The following is a 22,280-nucleotide window of genomic DNA, read 5'->3' on the forward strand; positions in this document are numbered from 1 at the left end:
CCTTCTGCACACGACACCACCTAAGGGGTGGGCAAACCACCAAGCCACCCCTCTGGCCTGATTCCTCGATACACCCCTACCCTCCCTCCCATATAAGGAACCAGCTCACCCCACCCCCATCAGCGAGCGAGCCACCGAGGGAAACTTACTTGTTCTCACTACCCCCTGCTGTAACAGGGGCCCCAATAAAGCCTTGCCTGAATTTGTTGCCTTGCTTCTAGTCAATTTCTATTGATTGGGGAAGGCCAAGAACCCTGGTCGGTATCAGTGGCAAGTAAAGCTGCATCTCTTACCATCTTCTCCACCTTCTACTCTATCCCTTGGAGCACTGATTTTTAAACTATTCCACCTGTTTTTCCAGATCCTTTTCCTTTCACCCTACTCATCTTCCATGAGCAGCCTAGCGTGTGTCCTAGTTAGAATCAGTGCAAAATTACATGGATGAAATTCAAGGGGAGGCGAAATTCATAGTCAGTGTTGATATGACTAGCATTTTTCTTACAAGAATCAGACCTGTCAGGAGACATTATGATGCCATGATGTCTCTTTGATGGTCTTGCTCATCATGAAGAAGGGAGAGAAGGGAGTAAATGTTAAAGAAAAGAACTATTTAACATTCTGCAATGGGTGGTCCTTTCAAATACAATTAGTTTCACACAGTATTCATCTCTTCTTGCATTTGCTAAAAGACAAAGTGTCCTGTTAGTTCATCGTTTCTGTCCTCTGCCTTTCAAACCACATTGAGTGCTTCAGCAGGAAAAGAGCTGAACCTCACTGCCTCTTATAAATTGTGTAATTGGAAAGCAATAAATTTAAATATCTAAAAGAACCACCATAAAGAGTCAAACAATAACTTGCTCTAATTAATAACCATTTATGTCTCCCATTTTGTAAAGTGCTTTGCAAATGCAATCACCTTTTAGTTTAAAGCATATTCTTTTTTGTGAATAGAAAATGATTTCATTTGTGAGAATGAGAATTAAATATGGCTTTAATCAACCTAGAGCTATTTAGTGCTAGGGGGGCTTTAAAATTTTTAGTAATACTATGAAGAGTTAATTTGCTACAGTAGTTTAAAAATCTTATCTTACCATAGATGCTAATTTTTACTTATTTCTAATTAGCAGAAAATTAAACTTAAAGGATAAAAGCATACACACACACACACACACACACACACACACACACACACATACAAGTATATAGTATTAAAACTTAGCGTTTAAAATTCTCAAATGTTAACACTATTTTTGAAAGTCATGTCTTTATTTGTGACTTGATTTTTTTATGGTTTATCATTTTAGGTAACAAGTGGCTCTATTTAGAACCAGCCATCCAATTATTGAGTTGCAAATACAGAAAATTTCTAAAGATATTGCTACCACTAATAATTTCACATTAATGGCACTAACTGTTCAGTATCTGTCCTTCCAGGAACAAATGTCATTTTCTGAAAAGTTTAGTGATTTTTTTCCCTAACTTCAGACTACCTTGTAGAAATCTTTGAAGTTTGGTTTAACTTATGATCTGGCTCTTTTTTTAAATAATTAATTAATTAATTAATTATTTATAGCTGTGTTGGGTCTTTGTTTCTGTGCGAGGGCTTTCTCTAGTTGTGGCAAGTGGGGGCCACTCTTCATCGCGGTGCGCGGGCTTCTCACTATCGCGGCCACTCTTGTTGCGGAGCACAGGCTCCAGACGCGCAGGCTCAACAACTGTGGCTCACGGGCCTAGTTGCTCCGCAGCATGTGGGATCTTCCCAAACCAGGGCTCGAACCCGTGTCCCCTGCATTGGCAGGCAGATTCTCAACCACTGTGCCACCAGGCAAGCCCTGAAGTTTGTTTTTAATAAATGTGTGCTATATAGGAGTTAAGAAGACATGGCAGTCTGTGGAAAGATCTTTGTAAGCTTTGATTGGATTCTCACTATTAGTGTGGTCCAACCAGAAGGACAGAGAATGGTAGCCTTTTTCCCTCCAACATTTTATTATGAACAATTTCAAACATACAGAGAAAGTTAAAAAGAGTTTTACAGCAAATACCTGTATACTCCTCGATAGAGTCTACAATTAGTATTTTTGTTATATTTGCTTTATCACATAACTATCCATCTATTCATCCTTCTATCCATCCATCAATCTAGTTTATTTTTTTATTTTTTAAATTATTTATTTATGGCTGTGTTGGGTCTTCGTTTCTGTCCGAGGGCTTTCTCCAGTTGCGGCAAGTGGGGGCCACTCTTCATCGCGGTGCGCGGGCCTCTCACTATCGCGGCCTCTCTTGTTGCGGAGCACAGGCTCCAGACGCGCAGTGTCAGTAATTGTGGCTCACGGGCCTAGTTGCTCCGCGGCATGTGGGATCTTCCCAGACCAGGGCTCGAACCCGTGTTGCCTGCATTGGCAGGCAGATTCTCAACCACTGCGCCACCAGGGAAGCCCAAGTTTATTTTTTTTAATGAAAAAGTAAGTTGTAAATGGTAGTATACCCTCTTATAAATACGTCACTATGCATGTAATAGCTGGAGTTCTATATTTTCAGTTTGTTATGGAATTTTTTTTGGTAAAACTTATGTACATTGAAATATGTAAATCTTAAGTATTTTATCTGATAAGTTTTGACAAGTGCCTGTAGCTGTGTATCTGAATAATTATCAAAATACAGAACATTACCATCACTGCAGAAAATTCCCTCTTGTCCTGTTCCAGTCAATCCCTGCTGCTACTTCCCCACTCCCACTTAATCACTATTTGGATTTTCTGTCACCATGGAATAGTTTTCCCTATTTTAGAACTTCATGTAAATAGAATCATCTAGTACATACTAGATGTATAAGGCTTCTTTCACTCAGCATAATGCTTTTGAGATTCATCCATATTGTTGCCTATTTAGTAGTTTGTTTCCTTTTTATTTTGCTGTAGTATTTCTCTGTATTAATGCATCAACTTTATTTATCTGTTCTTCTGTTGGTGGACATTTAGGTTGTTTCCAGTTTGGGACTATTTTGATTGAAGCTGTTTGTACAAGTTTTTGTTATTCTTGTGGATGTATGCTTTCATTTCTTCTAGTCACCTAGAACCTCCAGAAAGGGATGTAGCCTTGATTTTCAACTCCTTAATGTTAGCCCATGAGACCTACAGAACTGTAATATAATAAACTTGGGTTGGTTTAAGCCACTAAATTTGAAGTGATTTGTTATAACAGCCACAGAAAACTAATACAGACTTTGGTACTGGGAGGCAGGGGTGCTGCTATCACCCCTCTTTTATATATCTATATATATCTCATTTGTCCTGTTTCTCTGGAGAACCCTGAATTATACATGGTCATAATGTGTTATTCTTTTTTATATTACTGAATTAACTTTATTAAAATTCAGTTAAGAATGTTCATGAAGGATATTGGTCAGTAATTTTATTTTATTTCTAATGTCTTTATCAGGTTTTGGTTTCAAAGTATGCTGGCTTCATAAAACAAATTTTTGGAGAGTTTATCTAAGATTGATGTTATTTATTCCTTAAACATTTGACTGAATTTAGCAGCAAAATTATTTTTTAGCAGCAGTTTTGCTGCCCTGGAGTTTTCTTTGTGTAAAGATTTTATATAAAAATTCAGCTTCTCTAATGAACTTAGAGCTATTCAGATTTTCTGTTTTATCCTGTGTCAGTTTGGGAAAGTTGCATCTCAAGAAATTTTTTTATTCTAAATTGTCAAGCCACACCGGCTTCAGGCAACTGTAAATAATTTCCCCATCCACAACCAAATACAAGTACCTGGCATGCTGTTTATATAGCTTATTAATCATTATTTAGTCAAAGGAAATGTCAAGCAATGGACAAGCCTGGACAGAAGATGTGGAGAAACTCTTTTGGCTTGTTATGTAACTACCGATATTTTATAACCATCATGATTTAGAATAAGACTGTTGAGCTATCCTGCAAACTCATGGCAAGCTTTTGACTTTATAAAAGTGACACAGCTGGATAATTTTATTTGGAGGAAAAAAGAATTTGATGGGCACTTACTGTTTGCTTTCCTCATTGCAAGCTCTTTTTTTCTTTAAAAATATGTATTCAACATATTTTCATGTAACACTAACCTGAGTGTGTATATTGTTTTGTGATCTATTTTTTCACTTGTTACTACTTCCTATACACATTTTCACATAATGATACAGATTATATATTTGTCATCATCGACTAAGGAGCGTTCTATCATGTTAAGGTAATTTAGTGTGCTTAGCTATTCTCCTACTCTTGAGAATTTGAATTGCTTCTAATTTGCTAGCTACTCTAACAAATATTGGGCAAATAAGGACTTCACTATCTGAATTATCCTCCCTCCTTTGGGGTTATTCCCTATGTATATACTATCAACAGCTCTGTATATTATATTAAAGCTTTCTTTTGGGGGGATGATCAGAAGGAAACCTTTATTCTGAGTTAATTCTTTGTAATCAGATTTTACTTCAAATATTTGAGCAATGGTTTACCTTTCATAACCACGTTTCTTACTTTTTTTTCAACCTATGGGGCATTTCAGAATTATAGAGTTAAAATAAGAACTTTGGAAATAAGTTATTCAACTAATATATATTGTACATTTATTATACCTTAGGTATTATGCTAATCCCAGCCCTCCTCCCTTTTTATAAATGAGGAAAGTGAGACCTGGAACAGAAACTCTGACAGTGAAATACTAGTACTTTGGTCTTGTATTTGCATATGATGTTTTGCATTTCAAAATTTTTACCTTTAGCTATTACCTATAATTATCCCATTATATTGTCTCAACGGCCCCATAAAATAAAAAAGGACACATTTGTTGACTTTTATTTTGCTTTGATTTACAGAGGAGGTATTAAAAACTTACAGAACTTATTCAAAGTCACGTGGTTAACTCTTGGTCAAGCCAGGATACAAATTCATTTTAGTGACTTCTTTTCCATGATTTTGTCCTCAAGACTATACAAATATTCCAAAATTAGAAACATAAACCAATTTACACACGTGGGAATGTAACTTGCAGGCTACTTTTTATAACTGGGTTATAAAATCGTAGACTTCCCACCATAGGATTTTATCATTTTCAAATATCTGATCATTAAAAACATTATTTCTGAATGGATAAGTGAGCGAAGGTTATAATTTAGAAATTTATTTTTAAAAGTATTTATTGGGTGCCTTCTGTATGTCAGACACTCTTCTCAGCACTAGGGATTCAGCAATAAGCAAAATAGACACAGTGCCTGCCCTTATGGCTAATATATATTGATTTAAAATGTTCAGCCTTATTTATAATCAAATATATACATAAAGAAAAGCAGCAACCATGTACTTTTAATTATTATTTTATCATATCCGTTCTTTAAAACAAAAAGAGAAAATGCTCAAGGCCTACAAGTATGTACAAAACTGATACTTTCATATACTACAAGAGGAACTCCGAGATGCAGTCTTCTGCTGGGAAAGAAATTTTGCAATCGACAGAGAGCCTAAGAAATGCCTATACGTTTTGATTCAAAAGTCTCACTTCTGGGAATCTTTCCTAACAGAAAAAACTGGATGCACAAAGATGTTCATTTCAGAGTACTTTATAACAGTTTTAAAATATTTTTAAAAAGGAAGGATGACAATGAGAACAATGAAGGAAAACATGAGGCATCCACACAATAGAATTAAATATCAGCTTTCAAATAAGACATTTTAAATACTTTGTGTAGAAAAAAAGACTATGTAAAATGGTACATTCAGTATGATCCAGAAGGAGAAATACCCGAATGATAACATTAGGGATGGTTTATTTTTCTCCTCCTTTTACATTTTTGGTACTTTCTAGATTACGACAGCAAGATCTCATTACTTTTTTTTTTTTTTTTTAAATGAGAGCTCAAATTCTCACGACCTCCACTGGCTTTTTTTTTTTTTTTTTTTAATGATTATTCTATGTTTATTTTTATTTATTTTATTTATGGCTGTGTTGGGTCTTCGTTTCTGTCCGAGGGCTTTCTCCAGTTGCGGCAAGTGGGGGCCACTCTTCATCGCGGTGCGCGGGCCTCTCACTATCGCGGCCTCTCTTGTTGCGGAGCACAGGCTCCAGACGTGCAGGCTCAGTAATTGTGGCTCACGGGCCCAGCCGCTCCACGGCATGTGGGATCTTCCCAGACCAGGGCTCGAACCCGTGTCCCCTGCATTGGCAGGCAGATTCCCAACCACTGCGCCACCAGGAAAGCCCTCATTACTTTTATAATCAGGAGAAAACCGTAGCTCTTACTCCCCCGCCCCGGTACTCCCACCGCCACCAAATAATGTGTTGTATTTGTCTTTGTGGAGTCACAGCACTGAAAATGCTAATGGGAAGGAGAGACTACCAGAGGATGCGTGAAAAATATGTTTTATTTTTCTCAATCGTCATCTTGTATTTAACTCTGAATAGTTCCTTTTCTCTCTTTTATCTTATTTGTGCTGGACTTATGTATAACAGGTTTCCCAAAAGAGAATTAAAACATTAATTTTAGGTTAAAATTTTATCCTCTTGCCTTACAGACTGGATTAGGGCCCACATTTGTTACAATGTTCAAATTCAAACATCTTTGGGCAACTAGAATGATTCTCTTATTGGGTAAGCTTACTGTGTCCCTGATCCCACATTAGCCCACAACCCTACCCATCCAGGAAAGGTGGAAATGAATTCGGGCAACAGGCTCAAGAAAACCTGCCAGGAAGGAATGTCTTCATTCAGCCTTGTTTGTCCACAACTTTTCCGTGAACTGCTGTGGGTTTATCTGGATAGAACGTTCCATGCTGGCCATGGCAACGTCAACTCAAGAGTTAAATTTGGCCAGGTCAGAAGAGTGCTGGGGAGCAGTCTGAGGGACTTGAGGGGCGGGCAGACAGTGAGGGGGGATTGCGATCCTGCCCAGCTGTTCTCAGGGCCTTGAGAGACTTCCGATGACCTGACCCTCCTCTCCTCCGGTCGCTTCTGCTTGTTCTGATGGCAGGTGCCAGGGGCTGTTAGGATCACGGATCTAAGTGGAATGAAACAGCAGAACAAATCTTGGCTACTGATGGAACTTCCACCAAGTATCAATTCGTCGTTGATGCATGCTGAATCCTTAAAGACAAATCCTTAATAAGCTTGTGTTTAATATCGCCATTCAGTTGGAAAGCCTAGCTCTGAAGGATTTAGATGATACATGTTTATTTCTTTTATTACTAATACACATTTATAGGTGTGCATTATTTAACAATTTTATTTAGAACAAAATACTATTATACTATATCATGTTGTATTATGTTATACTAAATAAAACCTTTAAGATGAAACTAATCCAGAATGCCCAAATAGTTTCCAAAAGAAAATATTTAATATAACTCAACTCGGGACCCTGACAATGTACAAAAGCTCTGTGCCTTCCATTGAGTAATTTCTACTGAAATATTTGTATTCAACTGAAAAATGCGCTGGAAAGAGAAGCAGGGAGACAGGGCACTGTGCAAAAACTCTGGACTGGCTAACCAGCCGTAGAGTTTGGGGAAGATGGTTACTTTCCACCTCTGAGTCTCAGTCTCTGTATCTGTAAAATGAGATCATTGTAAAACGAGAGCCTCAAAGTCCTCGTCCAGCGCTTGACACAGAGCTGACGGGCTGGGGTCCCAGGCATCCATGGTGGTTACTAAAGAAAAGAACTCCAGGGCCCAGACTCTTGCCTCTGCTTCCACTCCAGATCTCTAAGCATGTGCTGTGATGGCACAAGAGTGTGTGTCCATGACTTCAGGCAAACAAACATGTTCCAAGGGCTAATAATAGTGAGACGCAAGGGAGGGACAGGAACTGGAGGGAAAAGATGGTTCTGGGGCTGTAGGTAGGGCCAGACATCATAGAATAGAAACACAGCCCTGAGAGAAGCTGGCCTGGGTACTGCTACCCGCTCCCCGTAGCCAGACCCAAACTCTCCCATCCCTTAGCAAGGACCACTATACTCTGCTCTCACTAATGGTAACCAATGCCTTTTATCCTCCACAATTTTGAGGTTGTTTCAGGCTAAGGACAGCCCCCAGGGTTCAGAACTGGCCTTCAAAACTCCAGCAGCGAAATACATATAGGCTTCTAACGGTTTATTGCGATAGAATTATTCTTTTATTTAACCAGCTCTTGCCGGGCATCTTTTTATTGCCAGAGAGCTGTTGGGGCTGAAGGCATGAAGAGGATATAGTCGCTGCCCCCAGGGATAGCAAGAGCCTTGCACATAACCACTAACTCTCTTCTCAGTTCTATAGGATTTACAATGTGTAGTACAGTCATCAGAGACATGATCATATAGTACCCAGAGTGATGTCTTCTTATATCCATATCCTATCTCCTGGGCCAGTTATTAAGTAATTGTCTTTCAGTTTGAAGCCCACCCTTCTCTAGCCTGCAGCTGAGTTCCTGCAGACTGCAGCTCTGCTCTGCCAGTGGGCCTCATGCTAGTTTGTGCCAACGTAGCTGCAAGGCAGAGGGGGCTGTGAGGCCGAAAGAGGAAGAGACTTGCTTCTCCCTATCTGCCTCCTGGTCGTGGGACTGTCATCCCAGCAACGCTTCTTCATTCCAGCAGTGACAGTTGCTTCCCAGAGCGGTAGCTGAATCCAGTTTGCAGTTTTCCAGACACTTAGAACCTGCTTTGTTGGGTCAGCCTCCAAGACATCGGCTGGCACAGGGCTTCTCCAAGTCTTGAGTCCCACACTCCTCTGAGCTCAGAGACACCAACACCAGCAAGTGGCATCCATTCTTCAGAGGCCCAAGTTTCAGTTCCACGGGGCCTGTTCTCTCAATTTCTAAGTTTTAATAATGCAACTTCTTCCTGTTGTTTCCTCAGCCTGGGGGCAGTAGCTACTTCCTGCTGCAGCCACCTCCACAATACCTGAAGACTTCCTTTTTCATCTTTCATTTACCTGTGAACAGCTTCAAATAAGGGATCTGGTTTTTGTCTCCTGATAAGAGTCTGATGGATAAGCCTCCCTGGATACACTGAGAGGCAGGAGAGAATAGTGGGAATGGAATGAGTTTTGGAGTCACCTGGACTTGGATTTGAATTCTGGCTCTTATACACTTTGAACAGCTACCTAATTCCTTCCAGCCTTGATTCTCTGGTAACAAAGACAGGGTTTCCAGCTATCCTGAGGGTAGCTGAAGGGCTTGGCACAAATGGCCTGCTCAGTGATAGCAGTCATTATGATTACCAGATTGTCAGCTTCTAAGGCCAAAGCCAAGGTCTTGTACATCTTATCATTCCCAGCAGGATGTATCATAAATCTGTTTATATGATATATGCTTGATAAAGAGATGCTGAATGAAAAAAGTACTTAAACTATTTGTTACAGTGAACCTGCTTTGAAGGTTACGGCTCATGGATCTAACGTGAAACCCTTTGTGGTGATCAGGTTTTGTCTTGAAGTTATGGTTTAAAACATCTTTTAAATTGTTATTTTAAAATGAGGAGTAATGAGTTGACCTGCATGATAGGAAAAGAAAATCCGTGTCATTCATTCTTCTACCGGCCTGGCAAGTCTTCTTAGAGTCTGGATAATAAGATGTCGGAATGTACCATAACTTCCAGAAAGAAGCCAAATTTGGTCGGCGAGTGACACATTTGGGGCTCTTTCCAGCTACACAACAGACATTAGTTTTGTTTTTTGTTTCACTGCACACTTCATAAAGAGAAAAGATTTTGACGACTTATACAATCAGTGATATCTGAGTGTTGAATTCAAGACTCTAATGTAAACCCTGAAAATGAACAAGGTCCCAAAGGAATGTCCGGTGCCTTCACGAGTCAGTGTGGATAAAAGTTGTTCCAACACAGAAGGGAGAACAAAGCATCTATTCTTTTCAATACAACAGATAGATAGACACCCAATCTGGGTAACGGCTGTGTACACTGGAGGGGAGGAAGTCAGCAGTGCTTTCTTGTTTCACATTTAGGGTTACATGGGGCGGGGCCTGAAAAAGTTATTTGCATCTAAGTCTGGAAGGTGTACAGCCCCGGCCAAGGCTTCCCAGTCCCAAAGGCCTGAATGGGGATGTGGAAGAACTCAGTTCATTCCAGAATATTGCCTCCCCACAAAAGCCTAAAACTTCTATAAAGAGAAAAACAGCTGCACAAGATCCTAAATCATTCCTTTCTCAAACAAGCCATGAATCTCAGCTAACCAGGGGGGCAGGTTTGAGAGAAGCAGAGCTCGCTGTCATCTTGGATGTCTTTCCTAGCCTCGAAGTAGCTGTTGATTGGGACTTCCCTGGCGGTCCAGTGGTTAAGACTCTGCGCTCCCAACGCAGGGGGCCCGGGTTTGATCCCTGGTCAGGGAACTAGATCCCGCATACTGCAGCCAAGATCCCACATGTCACAACTAAGACCCGGCGCAGCCAAATAAATTAATTAATTTTAAAAAATAATAATAAATGTCACTATTAAAAAAAAAAAAAAAGAAGAAGTAGCTGTTGATTTCTTTGTAGATGAGCGTGACCCCTAAACACAGGAAAAGAGACTGCAGTGTGCAAGAGGAACCAGAGAACTAATCATTCTGTTTCTGGAAGGCTTTTCTTGTCTCCATACCTACTTATTTGGGGTCCCCAAGGCCATGTCCTCCAGGAAGCCTTTTCTGAGCATGCTCCCTTCTCCTAGAGCAGGTGGACATCACAACGAACACAGAATCCCACCTGGACTGTGTGCAGGCACTGTCTGCTCTCCTATAGCAGCACACACACACACACACACAGACACACACACACACACAGACACCCACACCCACACCCACACCCCCCCCCCACACACACACACCCACACACACACCCACACACCCCCCCACACACACACACTGCATGAAAGACAGAAAGAAAGAGGGAGGGAGGAAGGAAGGAAGGGAGGGAGGGAGGGAGGGGGAGAGAAAATATGAGAGAGAATCATTCAGAAACAAAAGCGCTCTCAGGCTGTGTGAGCACCAGCCTTTTGTAGCGATCATTGCTGCTACACGGACTGGTATTATCTTTTCTCCAGTTAATCATTGCCCAGGTTGCCGGTGCAGTGCCTGAACCATCTGCAGAGAGCACCTGGGGAAAAAAGTCTGGGTAACCTGAGAGGGGAAAAAGATTTACTGTGTCTTGGACATTCATTAAGCTGGGGTGTGCTGTCACCTCTGCTGTGCTAATTCACTGCAAGCTAGAGGTTTCCCCTTGGCCTGGACACATGGCTGGTGGTGGTACCCTGGGACCCCAGCTTTATAAACAGATAGAGACCGCAGCTTTCAGTGAGCCGGGGCCAGGGCAGAGATGGCAGTGAGGGGAAAGCCCAGATACCAGGCTAGATCGAAGCCAAATATCCCCACCAAGCTAGAGGGAACATCTAGCTGATGAATATGCCTCAGGCAAGTTCAAGGACAGCTGGTTGAAGGCCAGGCAAAGCACAGAGGCCTGCGTGCCCTTTAAGTTGAGCCTGCACATCGTCTGTGCTGGCCCAGCCCAGCCGGTCCTCAGCTGGCTCTTATCTCGGGACACCAAATCTGTGCTTCTCCACCCAGCCATGCCCAGCCATTTCATTACCTTGGGGTTTCTTTTTCTCCTAGGTTTCCTAGCCACACTTATTTTGAAAAACGTTAACTCTTTCTTAGCTGAATTAAGGTATAAAGGGTGTGCTTACATCTTAGCTAGGAAACATAAAGAGAAAAAGCACACACAGCCTAGGCATGAGTGACCGTACAATCCACTTTTTCCATTCTGTCAGGGGGTCATACAGGCTTAGGGGGCAGCCAAACGCTGTTCAGTCCCAACTCCTTCGTTAATAGCCTTGCACAAATTAACCTCTCTGAGCCTTGATTTCCTCATCTATAAAATGAGGATGGTAATCATAACCACCTCACAGGACTGTGTGATAATAAAGATCAAGTAAGTTAACAGGATTGTGGCAGAGGCTGCTACATGTCCACCTATAATGTCTATTCCCTCCTTTTTTTCTAATGGATTTTTAGAAAAAAATCCAGGTAATGGATTTTTACCTGGACACATGGCCATCTGAAATAAAGACTGCATCTCTGAGTGTCCCTGCAGTTAGTTGTTCCATTTGACTAAATTCTGGCCACTGAGTTACATATGGAGACATGGTGGTCAACTTCTAGGGAAGGTCCTTAAACTGAAAAAGAAATGCCTTCTTATCCTCTTCCTTTTGTGCTGGTTAGAATGTGGAAGTGATGGCAGAGCTCAAGCAGCCCTCTTGGTCCAGGAGGCAGCTCACTAACCATGGTGGAAGAACAAGAAGAAAGAAGCCTGGATTCCTGTAAAGTTGGAGGGAGCCATCATACAGCCAGCCCTTAAGTGCCTACCTTGGGATTCATTATGAAAGAGGAATGAACTAACTTTTGAAAAAAGTTCACTTGGAGGGAGTCTTCAGTTACCATTGAACTAAAATCTAACTAGGGCTGTAGACTGTGCCGAGTGATTAGCATAGAGGAGGTGAGATCTTATTGTCATTTATTTGTTTTTAAGGAAATACATATCAAGGTTCTCAAAAATACACACATGAAGCAGATGGGCCAAGAGGGCCAAAGAGGGAGTACTGGCCCACCCCTCCCTGGCCTTGGCAGCACTCCCAAGGCCATGTGGGTGGGACAAGAAACACAGCTTTTGCCAGGTAGAGGCTATGGGCCACCAGCCAGGAGGGAGCTCCCAACTTCCTGGCCTCACTTTATCCCCACTGCTAAGCCTCTCCCGCAAGCATCACTATGATCTGGAGAAGGGGGAAAAGGACAGAAAGAACCCCCATGAACCACACAAACTTTGGACATAAGTAGACCTGGGCTTGTGCCCTGGCTCCTCCATCCACTTGCTGTGTGACTTTGGGCTAGTTACGAGCCTCTCTGAGCCCCATTCTTTTTGTATTAAAACGGAACATGGGATAATACCAACTCCTTGGTGTACTTGTAAGACTTAAACAAAATGTCAGTCAAGGTCTGAACATAGTGCCTGACACATTATAAGTATCTGGTAAATGTTTAGAAATGAAGTCTGGACTTCCTCTCTTACCATTCCCAACCAGAGCCCCAGGCTTCATCCAGAGCCATTTACTAACTGTCTGCACTACGGACTTTTACCAACACTGTGCCTTTTGCTCACTTGGTCTCTACCTACAGCTCCATCACTTCTTTCTGTCCCTCCGTATCTTCCACAAATTTTCCGGGCAGCTTTAAGTCCTTCTTGACTTCCAGCCCTGGGTGATCCCTCTCCCTCTTCCCTGAACAGTGTCAGCATTTGATGTCCAGCCGCTCGTTAACATTTACTGCTTTGTGTTGGTGTTGAATTTTGAAGTGCGTGTCTCATCTTACCAGCCTTACTTTATGCTCTGCAAGGGCGTGGCTCGTGCCTTTTCAACCTTATATCCCCTCAGCCCTTAACTCAATGAATACTTGCCTCCGTGAATACATGCTGAGCAAGGAAAGCAAACCCAATTATCCAGAGCCCTCTAACTAATTTCTTTTTCGGAATCCTTTTTGAACCTACATGCCTATTGCGCTTCTATGTTCCTCAGAGTTCAAAGCACATGGACGATGGTACCTTCCTGTGATGTCATCAGGGGCTCAGTTACCTTTGCACCTAAGCATCCAACTTAGGTCCAGCGGCCCAGATTGCTTGGCTGACCTTGGTCAGTCATGGGGAATAGGGGGAAAATGTGAGAGAGGACTTCATTTAGAAGAATTCATTACTCCAACCAGGTAAAATGATTTAAAAATATGTTTTATGGGTGATAAGTCAGTACTACTATTTGGAGTTTGGGAGCACATCAAATTTGTCTTTTGAAAGAGGAATATTGCAATGTAAGCCATCACTATTGTTTTGAATATGAGAATGCATGTCTGTTTAAGCAGATAGGTTGGACTTGTTTTCATGTGCATGTGCGTTATTTGCATGCTGCCCCCAGTGCCTCAAGTAGATGAACTGAACAGCAAGAGCCCTGAGCTTGTAGCTCCAGAATGAGTGTCCTCCCCCAGGACGTGAGGCCCTGCCTTCCTTCAAGCAAGCTAGAAAGGCCCACAGGACTGTGAGGTCATGCCAGCTGCATGGTGGGTCAGAAATATTACAAAAGGAGTTCTCGCGCCACCACTATCACTTTTCAGGTAAGTGAAGACTCATGAGGGATGCTTATTAACAATATAAATTCCCTGGTTTCTAACTCCACCCCCCACCCCCGCCAATCCCCCAGTGACTCAACAGGGCTAGGGTAGGACTCAGGAATCTGCATTTCTACCCAAACTTCAAGTGCAGGGGGTGGTCCGTGGACCACACTTTGAGAAACATGACTTTAAAGGAAAGATGTATCACTCTGAACAGGAGCCGCTACTGCCTTCCTTCCTTCACTCTTTCTACCTTAGATGTGGCAATAATAAAGTAATAATGAGTTAATAATCTGAGTTAAAATGTGGACAGAGCAGCAATTTGAGTATAATTTTGAACTAGAGATCCTCCCATCCTGGAGATGTGTGGGTGACTGTCTCTGCCGAAGGAGCTTGCCCTGAAGGGTAGGTCAAAATGTTTTTTGGGGGGTTAGGGGCAGGTCCTGAAAGTGCTCCCCAACTGTGGACAAGAGAAGTATGTAGGCCACCAGCTGCTCTGGGAGGGTGACTCATCGGCCGATGTGGCAGGAACCACTGGCTGGTGGAATGACTCCCTTGGCCGTGGGGGGCCCTGGGGGAGGTAAGGGCTGTGGCTGGAGAGAGCAGTGCATTCCAGAGGAGAACCAGACCTCCTGCAAGGATGCCGATCTGTGCTGTCAGTCACCTTGGCAGCCAGGAAGGAGGGAAAGGGAGGGGCAAATGGGAGGTCTCAGCAAGAGGGCAGAGGCACCATTTAGTCACTGGTGCTCGCAGTTCTGTGTTCACTATCCCTGGACTCACCCTCCGCTTCCCCACCCCTAAATCCAATGATCAAACCTGGTCGATTCTACACTGTAGTGTCTTCTAAGTACCCCCGCTACCACTGCCATTGTTTCACCGCCGTCACATACTGTGCATCTTTCCCTTTCTGCATATTCCCAGCACCGTGACCCAGGCTCGAGTCCCCATCCTCCCTCACTTGGACTCAGTAGACTCCTAACCCGTTGTCCTTGCCTCCTGTCTCCTGCCTCTAACCCATCCTTCCTACAGCCACCAATGTGTTCTCTCCAAAAATGAAAATCCAAGCATGGCATTCCCTTACTTGAAATCCACAGCTTACCACGGCTCAGTGGTTCTTGAACTTCGTCGTGTCCCAGAATCACCTGCGGGCTTGTTAAAGCACAGCACGGGGCCCCAGCTGGAATGCTCTTCACTCTTTCACATTTTCCTCCTTTACCCACTGAGTTCCTGACCCTATGGTCTCGGTGAAGCCTTCTCCATCTCCTTGCCCTCATTCTCACTCCACCTGCCCCACCACCATCACCATCATCGCCCATGCACATTGAGGGCTCGCTATGGTACAGCCCATGGAATCCTCAGAGGAAAAAAAAAAATAATCCATCATGTGGGTCCCATTATTCTTCCCATATTATATAGATGTTGAAACTGGGGCTCAGATAGGTTCAGAAACTTGCCCCAGCCATACAGCTAGAAAATGGTGAAGCCAGAATTCAGTCCTAGCAGCCTGTATCCAGTGCCTGGGCTCTTGACCCCAGCAAGTACCAACTCATCCAGATGAATTAAACCTTTCTTCCTCTTCCTGTCACTTCCAGATATAAACCCACATACAACAGAAGGTAAGGTCTTGCTTACCAGGCTGAGTTATTCGAGGGTGGGTCTTCAACTTTGTTTCCTATGCCTAGCACATAGAGGGAACTCCACTCAGGGTGAATAAAAAAATGAATTACTCGCACTAGAGTGTTGGCGAATGTAAAGTAAAATATTTTTGATGGGCCGTGAGAAATGAAGAATATTCCAGAAGATTACTTAAAGTTTCTTATAATATGCCAACTCAACATACAGGTAGCATTTTATATTGGGGATACATAGGTATCACTCTATATTAGGGGAAACCCTGACAAGAATGAAAATCCAAAGAACACGATTGCCATCAATTCACCATTTTGACCATTTCCATCTTGGCTCTCCTGACTACATCTTTTAAATATTCACAATGCATGGAGGTTTTCCTCTGGAAGAGCGTGAAGGCAGAGGTGTTTGCATGGTAATTTTAGAGGAAACTTTGGTTAATTCTTTTCTACTGGTCTAGAAAAATACCCTGGGATATCAACATTTTAAATCAAAAAATAAAAAAATAAAAATAACAGGAGCATGTGCATTAGAGTGAAATTTCATGTGTATTTGGAACCAAGGCCAAAACAATGTTTTTCCGTAAATTAACACCATTAACAAGAGAATATCACTTACAATCTATATAAAAATCCAAAGTATAGGCAAACGTCAACTTTTTGCTTCTTCTCTCTTTTACTAGGAAGGAAATTGTTGCCAGCCAGCCCTCTTCCCCAGCTGCAACTTTTCTTTCCCAGGTTAAGAAATTACAGTTTGGGTCAAGAAAGGGAAAAAAGTGAGAGAATGCTACACCCCGGAGTAAAAGTGACCTGTCAGCACTCAGTTATTCCAGAACTAGTGCATGCCTCAGAACTCCTCCCCAGTCTCACTCTGGGCTTCGGGCCATGCAGTGCCAAAGGTATTGTTTCTTTTCCATCTGACTTCAAAGCCCTTGTCAAAGCGCACCATAAGTTAATAGGCTCTGTCCACATGAGTGCCTCCTTGAAGGTACCTGAATGCCAAGTGTCCACCTGCACTGTTCTGGAAGACAGAGATGCAGTGGAAAAACCACATCCCTCCCCTCCCGCAGTGTACATTCTAATTCTCTTGCTACCAACTGTACAAATTCCTGTTCTCTCAGGCAGGTTTTGGACCCAAGGTAGCTCATTGTCTGGGCCTCCGTGTCTTCTCCCTCCACACAGAGGCAAAGCTTTCAGGGCCTTCTCAGACCTGTGGAGGCCCAGAGCTTGGGGTCCTTTCTCAGTGGCAATGTGGAAGCTTTTAGTTCCTTTCACGCAGTAGGCATATAGGTGACTTCGTTCTGCAACTTCCTGAGGCTGGTTTTTCCTTCTACAAGTCAGTAGGCACACATCTTTGCAGAGAAGCCTGGAGTCCTAAGCATTCCGTCAGCACACACACACACAAAACAACTTTTCCAACTCGAGCCCGTTAAGGACACGGTCTCAGACATTTCCTGCCTGAGCCTCGCGGCTTCCCTCCTCTGGCACACATGCTCCCCCTACTGCCTGATGCTGGCAACGCACCCCTGGCTCCAGGAGACCCAGGAACGCCCCAGCCCGGCCCTGGAAGAGCCGTGTGGGAAGACTGCAGAGGAATTGCCAAAAATATGGAAGAGTAGATCCGTAAGAATTCTTCCATTGCTGTGGTGAAGGGCCCAAGCTCAGTCTTTTCTTTACATTTCAAGAATAAACTCTGTAATAAAGACTGAATAAAATGTAGGTGCGGGCCTATAAACTGAAGGATAATCATAAATAAAACAGTAATATCTATTAAAAAAAAAGACTGAATAAATATTCAATAAATCCTCCCTGAATAGAATGTTGCCAAACAAATTAAATGTAGGCTTCCCCCTAAGAGTTAAATAAATGAAAAGAGCTTTAGACTTGGATTCAGAATCGGGGACTCACATTCAGGTTTTGCTCCTTTATTTGATGAGTGACCTTGGGCACTTTAACCATTTTAAGTCTCAGTTTCTTTATCTGTAATTTGGGCATAATGTTATGACTCATCTCCTAGTGTTGTGGAAAGTGAATGAAAGAATGTGAATGTATGAGAAAAGTGTTTTATAACATAAAAATTTAATGTGAGTTGTCATTATTTTTTTCCCTTCAAATCCAACACACACACACACGCCTCCTTTTTCCATATATTTGAGAGGAAATGGTAGTGGAGGCAATTTAGACCCCCCAAAAGGAAGTAGGATAAGGAAGCTCAGTCACAACAGGAAGTAACAAAAATGCCACCAGAAAAACTGGCTCAAGTAAAAGAAAAAAAAAAAAAGTCGTAGGTTACGTTGTAAAGATCAAGCTAGATTTAGTTCATGATTTGGGGTGTTGCCAGTCTGGTTCGACCCCCTAAATTAGGGGGTTTTCAGAGATGATTAGGTAACTCTGTTGACCTTGATTTGACCTCACAACTGGGAATTGTCGCCGGGCATCTTTGGATCTCTGTAATCGCTAGGCTCCTGCCTGTTTAAATGTAGGTCTCTCCTCCCTTTCCCCGGCGGCCCTGGGGGGCGGGGAGCGAGCGCCAGGAGCTGGGGCCCCGCCCCCGCCCGCGCCCGGGAGCCGCCCTGCCTGCTCTCGGATGACTCCTCCCTTCCTGGCCTCGCAAACTTGCCACATTGTAGGTTGGCTTCCGGAGGGAATGTAAGAAAAGCACTGCCCTGCCGGCCGCTCAAAGAAGTTTCACAGTGTTCGGGTTTAGGTCCAACTTTCCTTCCAAATTTTTGTTAAGAAGAGACAAAATCTTGGATATTTTTCTAGGAGGAAAAAAAAAAAAGAAACCCTAAAGGGAAACATAATAACTTGTCAGGACACATTGCGCTGTTTATTTTCTTGCTTTTCCTGTCTTATTCTTGAAACCTCCCTTCAAAAATCATACCACCTTTCTTGCCTCTTCCTTAATTTTGAGTTCTTAGGGTAAAGAAGGGAGAGGATTCGAAGCCTAAGGATTTTAAGTCAGCACCAGGCGTTCCTAAAACTTGCCGTTTGTTTGCAGAACCAGAGTTTCTCTTCTGGCTGAGATGAAGAGACTACTTTCTGCCGCCTTTCCCCACTCTTTTTAAATTAAACGATCCCTCAGCAAAATGCTTGGTGCAAGTGAGATTCAGAAAGTGAGGAGACCCATGTCCAACCTTTAAGTGACTCCAGCCTAAGGACAGTGCCATAGTGACAAACAAGTATTCTAAAGATTGTACTGCATCTCATGGTAAGCTTTGTATGTTTTGCAGTGACCTCCAACTGTACCTTGGCCTCCAGTTGTACGTGCACGATTGGAAACTGTACTGTTGGCATGATGATAATGATGTTTTCAAAGGATTTTCACGTTTGGGCTTCATAACCACCCTGGGAACACCCGGGGTGAAGTGATGGAATTAGCTGGTGTTACAGTGAAGTGGTGAGGCGCATAGAGGAAAAGTAATTTGTCCAAGGCCACTCAACTGGTACCCTGTGAAGCCCAGACTAAGAGATCAAGGTCTTCCAAATCCTACTCGCATATAATGCCCATTCTGGCATTACTACCAACAGGTTCTACAGGCTCTTGTTTATGCCAAAAAGCAAATAAACTGTCACCATTTTTAAACATAGGGTAACATAAGCATTTAAAGTAAGGTAACTTTTTTATAAATTACATAGGGTGTGTATCATTTGCAAAGGGCCTCAGAGACCCTTTTCAATAGATAGTACATTTTCTAAAATTAAAATTTCATTTTTAATAAATGCGGGAATTCATTTACATGATTGAAAACTCACAATTCTAAAGCCTAGTGCACCTGAGAAATCTTGCTGCCACCTCCTTCCCCTTCATCTCTTTTCTCCTTCTCTCCTTCACTGGTAAGCATTTTTATTTTTTTTAATCCTACGTCTGTTTCTTTAGGAAAATACAGATAAGTACAAAAACGTATTATTTTTTTGCAGTCCCACAAAAAAGAGAGCATCTAGTGCTTTTTTTTTTTTAATTTTATTTATTTATTTATTTATTTTTGGCTGTGTTGGGTCTTCGTTTCTGTGCGAGGGCTTTCTCTAGTTGAGGCAAGCGGGGGCCACTCTTCATTGCGGTGCGCGGGCCTCTCACTATCGCGGCCTCTCTTGTTGCGGAGCACAGGCTCCAGACGCGCAGGCTCAGTAATTGTGGCTCACGGGCCCAGTTGCTCCGCGGCATGTGGGATCTTCCCAGACCAGGGCTCGAACCCATGTCCCCTGCATTGGCAGGCAGATTCTCAACCACTGCGCCACCAGGGAAGCCCATCTAGTGCATTTTGAATTGGTTTTCTGGACATGGTGGTGGGCTTTGCTAAACCATCTCACTCTTGCCTGGGAACCCTAGGGATCTGCAAACAACTGTAGTGTAACTGAGAAACCAGAGGTTTCAACTGGGTTGGGGAAACCTAGGTCCCTCCCTTAACCAGAATCAGATGCAGGCCTCTGCAAGCCTGGGATTCTATGCCAGACCCTTATGGGACAGCTAGCTGTTTCACAAGGAGAAATCTGTCTAGATGCCCAAGTAAAACCCAAATGCTATGGTAGGGGTAATGTTTTAAGCAGTAATTGTCTGTCTCTGTTGCTTGAAGGGTGGTTAGTGACGAGTCCCAGGAAGTAGCATAGTGTCTGACAGACAGAGGGGCCTTCTTCTATGCAATCTCCAAGTAGGATTCTTCTACCAAAGGAGCTTTCACATCCTTCCCGTCGTCAGTGGGCACTGAAAGAACGCAGAAGATCAAAGATCAAAGCCAGGCCACTGCAAGGAGGAAAGCCAGGGGCTCTCTGAGAACAGGAACACCAGGCCAAGAACTGAGAAATGGAAGGGCCAGTGTAGGTCAGACCACCTGGACCACCACTGGTCTAGACTCAAGAAAGGAAGGACACAGACCAAACCAGCAAACGTAGAGACTATCTAGGGGTTTACAGCAGTTCCTCACGAGGAGGGACTGGAGATGCAATGGGTACCCTCCAGATTCTCTATGCCATTGACAAGACAGGTTCTGAGGAGATGGCTGAGGGGTGTCTCACAGAATCACCTGCTGTCCCTTGTGTTAGTTTACTAGGGCTGCCACAACAGAGTACACGTAAACTGCGTGACTTATATGACAGAGGTGTATTGTCCCACGATAATGGAGGCTAGAGATCAAGGATCAGGGTGTCTGCAGGGCTGGTTTCGTCTGAGGGCTGTGAGGGAGGAAACTGTTCCAGGCCTCTCTCCTTAGGTTGTAGATGGTCGTCTCTCCTTGTGTCTTCTCACATCATCTTTCCTCTGTGTGTCTATGTCCAAATGTCCCCTTCTTATAAGGACACCAGTCACACTAGATTAGAGCCCACCCTAAGGACCACATTTCAATTTGGTTACCTTTGGAAAGACCCCGTCTGCAAATTAGGCCACATTCTGAGGTACTGGGGGTTAGGACCCCGACATATTTTTATTTTTTTAAATGTTTAAAGAATTTATTTAAATTAAAACTTGCAGCTTACCATGGACATTAATAATAACACACTGTTAATACTTTTTACCCTGTTAACTGAAAATACCAAAAACCAAGATTTTCCAGGGTCGTTGTTGTAATTATTATTATTATCATTATTATTATTATTTTGTATGGCTCTTAATAAAGCTTTCTGACGTTGAATGTGAGAAATTTGAAAAATCACATTCTACATTTTCTATTCTTATGGTATTTACACTTATAAAATTTACCATCTTAACCATTTATAAGTGTACAGCTCAATGGTATTAAATACATTCATATTGTTGTACACAAGCAACACCTTCCATCTCCAGAACTCTTCATTTTGTAAAACTCAAACTCTAGACCCATTAAACAATAATTCCCCATTCGCCCCTTCCCCCAGCCCCTGGCAATCACCATACTACTTTCTGTCACTGTGATTTTGAGTACTCTAAGTTCCTCACATAAGTGAAATCATACGGTATTTGTCTTTTTGTGACTGGCTTATTTCACCTAGTATATTGTCCTCAAGATTCACCCATGTTGTAGCATATTGCAGAATTTCCTTCCTTTTCAAGGCTGAATAATATTCCATTGTGTGTGTATATATCACATTTTACTTATCCATATATCCATTGGTGGACACTTGGGTTGCTTCCATGTTTTAACTATTGTTAAACATGGGTGGACAAATCTCTCTTCAATACTCTGCTTTAATTCGTTTGAATATATACCCAGAAGTAGGTCACTTCATAATTCTATTTTTAATTTTTTGAAGAACCACCATACTGTTTTCACAGCAGCTGTATCATTTTACATTCCCACCAGCAGTGCACAAGGGTTCCAGTTTTTCCACATCCTTGCTTATTATTTTCTGTGTTTTTGATAGTAGCCATCTTGATGGGTGTGAGGTGGTATCTCACTGAGTTTTGATTTGCATTGTCCTGATGATTAGTGATGAGCACTTTTCATTCCTTTTCAGATTCACAAGTGTCCTTCCCATTTCTAGGAGTGCTGGCCTCACACCCCTATTCCGATATTGAGAACAAAGCCTCGCAGAGTCTGTGGAAGTG

The sequence above is a fragment of the Balaenoptera physalus genome, assembly GCF_965194825.1.
Source record: "Balaenoptera physalus genome assembly, chromosome: 5".
NCBI classification, from domain to species: Eukaryota; Metazoa; Chordata; class Mammalia; order Artiodactyla; family Balaenopteridae; genus Balaenoptera; species Balaenoptera physalus.